This window comes from Dreissena polymorpha, chromosome 7 (genome assembly GCF_020536995.1).
Source record: "Dreissena polymorpha isolate Duluth1 chromosome 7, UMN_Dpol_1.0, whole genome shotgun sequence".
NCBI lineage: Eukaryota > Metazoa > Mollusca > Bivalvia > Myida > Dreissenidae > Dreissena > Dreissena polymorpha.
Window position 1 is genome coordinate 62067836 of NC_068361.1, and position 5712 is coordinate 62073547.

Consider the following 5712-nt stretch of genomic DNA (forward strand, 5'->3'; position numbering starts at 1 on the left):
AATAAATTCTCTACTCTTATAAGAAATTCAGCTTTTATTACTTAACACCCACTATCAAAAGGTTTAAATTGGAGGAAATAAGAATCACCTGGTCCAGTTAGTCTGTAGGTCTGTCTAGCATGTTTGTTCTATATTTTGACAATGCAGTGATTTCAAAATAACACAATTGGGTATGTGACACGCGCATGAACACTATGGCTACTTTCATGGTTAAGGTTAAAACTTGTAAAAAAACAACAAGTAAATACAATTATTACAAGTTGTAATAATGGTATTTTATAGTAAAGAGAGACGTGTCTGCACTCTGTTATCTGTGGTTAATTACTCGATTCCACTGGTAAGTGGCTTCTCTTGGCAACATGGGTATAATCTGAACATATCTTGCTATGATCACGCTGGGTATGCGGATACTTTGATAACAGATTGCACTTCGATACCAGATAACAACAAAAGCCACGCGCGAGAGGTAAGTTCATCAGTTTTTTTTAAGTTATATCATAAAGGTAAGTTTTTTAGACAAGGCGCAGGGTCGAGTTTTTAAATGGTGTATCCTTTTCTATTGCAAAGAACAACATCACGGAAGAATGGTAGAATTTTCCCCAAGAAATCGAAAATTCGGTCGGAAAACAGCATAAACTGGATGAACAGTAAACATTTCAACAAAGTAAAACTATTTAGAAATATTGCAAGAAATTGTTTGATATTCCATCATGTAGAGTAAAAACTCTGCTTCAAATACTGAAATTTTGATAGTATTCAATGAAATATAAACGAAGATAGCGCATGTTTTAATAGGTAGTATTCATAAAGTTGCGGATACTTTGATTCCCGATATAGTGCACTTCGGATTACAGAGTCTTTCAACAAATTGGGCACTCTGATAACCGAGTTTTATCTTCTACCTGAAATGCATTTATGTATATTATGTCTATTCTTACCAAAATTTTTAAAGTACGAATCAATTTGCATTGTCAAGCCCGACACATTGGGAATCTATGCATAACGTAATAACATACACATGTAAAATATAACCAATGGCGTTGTTCGTTTTCAAAAATCTTATTACTATTAATTTATATAATTAATATTATAAGTGCAAATTTTAAATAAGATTCAAATGCTTATATCTGAAGTTATATATTTCAAGTGACGACCGAAAATAATTGTCTAAATAATAAACTTGTTTTTAAGTGGTAAAATGAGATTAAGAGAATTGAAAATACAACGGATCATGTGGATCAACACGACTGTGCTCAATTGAACTTATAGCAGGACTCTAGATTAAGGGGACCAAGGGGTCTTAAAGCGACCAATACACCTCATAAAATCGTTTTTCATTTGTGCTCATTAGAATCGCATCGTGAAGACGATGCGTAGCCACAAAATTTAAAAGAGATTGGAAAACTCCTTTTATATTGAGCTCTACTTATAGGAAGCACTTCCCTTTACACTTCCCTTTCCCTTTTATTATCATATTACAAAAGGATAAGAACAGGTTTCGGTAATTCGTTTTTAATTTACGTCAGTACATATATTTTCCTTTATTGCCTGCTTTCCATAGCAGTATTCCACGGCGAATTCTGCATTTCTGATTAACTAAATAGAGTGTGTTATATCTGGTAAAAAGTGCCGAGTTATCTGGAATCGAAGTGCCATTGTCTTTAGGATGATCGGTAAAAGAAGTGTCCATGAAAATTTGGCATCCGACTCTTAAATCATTTGAATTTCCTCAAATACGTTATCCAACTAAAATTTAATATATTGTAACATGAATGGACATATTGATCTTTTATTTCGATTAGTTGGCACGTTCTTTATTTATTTTTTAAGTATTTTTTATTTTTGTTGAAATACAAACTGATATCGAATTCATGACGATTATCGATGAAATTGTATCTCTTTTTTTATAATCCACTGTTTTTTCACGACTTTCTTGCTCCGCAATACGAAGTACTATACCATTAATCGACCAAACAATGTTACGTGTCGGAAAACCAAATGAACAGAACATAAATGCAAAAAAAGCTGAAGAACTCAACTCTCGCGTGGCTTTTGTTGTTATCTGGTATCGAAGTGCCATCTGTTATCAAAGTATCCGCATACCCGGCGTGATGATAGGCTATACAAAGCATTTCACAACACCACCCTGGTGTCGTCGATGTTGACCTTAGAGGTATAATTTGAACAAACTTAGTAGGGTGTTACGTATCAAATATTACATTACGAGCATTGTCCTTTAAGAGAAGATAATATTATATTGCTCATAACATCTATACTAAACATGTGACTACTGGGGCGTGGCCAAGGACATAATTTTCTCACTTAGCAAAAGACCACTTTCTGATGATACATACTTTATATCAAAGCTCCGACAGCCATGGTACGACTGAAATGCTGTTAAAAACGGCGAAACTACCACCCAAAACAACTACAAACAGACTTATCTAAGACAGGCTTATCTAAAGTTAATGTTTCCACTTTCCAGCATCCGACAGTCTTCGGCACTTAAAGCGTCATTAATGCATAGCTCGTCGCGCTGAATCTATAGAACGAATATGAATACGAATATTTATGAATTGCCTTTCCACTTAAATAGCGACTTATCACCACCAAGGGATTAGGACGGAGTTACGAAGAACGTACACAACTAGTCTGAGTGAAAAGGACATTTATTGCAAAATGTCGTAAACTTAAACAAAACATCTAAATTAATCCAATAGATTTATGACAAGTTCTCTTCTACCCTGCTGGGCAAGCAAGAAACCCGCCTTATTACATATAAAGGCAAGGCATACCTGAAGCAAAGACCTATAGATGTTATCAATAGGTCTTTGCCTGAAGGTACATAATAAAAGGCATATTTACAACTGCACCAATATGCATGACAATGTAAAAGGCATTAGTCAAAAACACACATAGAAGGTATAATGAATGAGAAAAAAATAATTATATATATATAAATGTATTTAGCGGAGGCGGAAAGGAGGTACGATAATTTTTCTAGCAACTTTTTGCTAACAGCGTTCTCTAAGACTGAGAGAAGGGCGCTTTGCTTTGTCTGCGAAAGGACGCTAAGCGCGTGGTCACGTGACTCGGACCCGGGCGCCCGATTGGCTGAGCGTAATGCAACATTAGGCAACCTATTGGCACAATTCGAATCCGCCCCGCGTCTTTACATTACTTAGAATCAAGTTCGATTCATAAAACCTTTTATGTGTGCATAAAATTTCATTTACGAATCGCCTTTCCACTTAAATAGCGACTTATCACCACCAAGAGATTAGGACGGAGTTACGAAGAAGGTACACAACCAGTCTGAGTGAAAAGGACATTTATTGCAAAATGTCGTAAACTTAAACAAAACATCTAAATTAATCCAATTGATTTATGACAAGTTCCCTTCTACCCTGCTGGGCAAGCAAGAAACCCGCAAAACGTGAAACGACGTTTCACGCCTGCCCAGCTGCGGGCGCCCGATTGGCTGAGCGTAATGCAACATTAGGCAACCTATTGGCACAATTCCAATCCGCCCCGCGTCTTTACATAACTTAGAACCAAGTTCGATTCATAAAACCTTTTATGTGTGCATAAAATTTCATTTATTTGCAGTCCAAGGCCACCAGCCCATAATACAGACAGTGTAATTGCATTATTATATAAAATAAACTGAGTAGTTAAATAATACAAAAGTCATATGATGCAACACACACATGCACTTTTCTAGAACAAATACTGATATACATTATAATTTCAAAATTTTTAAATATCAAAATGCAAGTATAAACATATTTACAAGGTTAGCCACAGATTATGATTCATTATCTATGCCAAACAATATAATTATGCAGTTTTTTAACCAAAACATGGTTTACCTAATAATGAATTACCTATGACAAGTTAGCATGCACAATAGTAACATACGTATTAAGTAATCTAAGAATCATTATTCATTATCAAATATGAATAAACAATTTAATACAAGCATACAGTATTATAATAAAAGCTAGTTTGCATGATAATGACGTAATTACGTAACATACCTTTGAATTTTGCCTATTCTATTAATACGTTTAATTAGTTTTCGAGTTTTAAATTGGCGATTGATCATTTGCTTTATTTATTAGGTCAATGATCATTTGAATGGATTACGATGGGGATCAGTGAATATTCAAAGTGATATTATCAGAGCTCGTAGTTCTTATACATTTGATGATAAAATACAAGTTAAGGACGATAATTGTATTGATAAGATATTTTATGGCTTTGAAGTGGAATTCTACGAGAAGTTTTGGCGCAGTCATTTTCTGAGTATTATTGATTTTTTAACAACGATAATTTTCATTTGAATCAACAAACTTAACGCTTTTATGTATACATTAATAATTTGCCTTTAAAATGAACGTATAACATCACTATAGCTCAATTTTGTCAACAATATATGTGTAACATAGTCGTTGGAGTACACAATACAACAAAATATTTGACCGCAGAGTCCGGCTTTGTGCGTAGTACTCTCAAACTACTCAAGTGAATAGCATTAACCCATTTAAGCCTAGTGGACTCTCCCATTTTTATAAATTGGATCAATTTATTTCCAAAATTAGGATGTCTAGTATATTTATTTCTACAATATTTCTTACAAAAATTCCTTTAAGCAAATAGCGCAGACCCTGATGAGACGCCGCATCATGCGTAACGACGTAACATGACGCATGCACAGACGCATATAGACATCAGCCCGCCATTTGCGTGAGATTATACAACAATCAATGGGCCGCATGCTTACCCAAGACATGACAGACAGACAGTTTATTTCAATCCAATAAGGCATTTAAGCCCACGAGGACATACATGTATATACAATACAGGTGTTGACGAACAGTGTAGACTAGAACACACAATTTTAACAATAGTTGTAGTTGTATGTTTCCAACATTTGGAGAAGATCACTTTGAGAACAATATTTCCAAAAAAAAACATACATGCAAGATAATTCTGGAACGTTTTCTAAGCATTTAACCAATCTATTTTTAACTATTATACAATATGTTCTTATCTTAGAGGTTTTTCAATCAACTACTTTAGGTAGTATAGCTGCCTATATTTATTTTTGTCTTTGTACCGATTACGAGATGATATTCTATTAACAATTTAGAAACATAGAAAATGGTTTTTAAAATGTAGCATACATTTATCCTGATTTGTTTCGTACTATCAAATATCATCATATAAGCATGATAGTATGTTGTTTAAAAGAAGCCTTTTAGGGCTGTATTCTAAACATATACATCGATTTAACAAACAATGACTAAAGAGTAGTTATATATACACATTTACATAAATATGCCATATTACACCACTTTATCCTGCATTAAATGGTATCTCTACATCGGCCTCTTCGAATGTGTTTATAAATTTAGTTCAATTTTACTATTACGAAAAACAAGTAAAATAACCAATCGCAAAGAAACCTATAAATACAAAAATATAATATAGTTTAACCATTTAACATGTATGAATTATATATCTATCACAGATGGTATTTTAACATCTATGGAATTAACATTAAGAGTTCCATAGATATATATGCCTTACCGAAACGAAAATGTAAGACTGATATCATAGGCAACTGCTATCACTAACATCTGTACTTAACAATTTATAACCACTTTTCATTATTTGTCTTACCGAAAGAAACACGTAAGACAAATA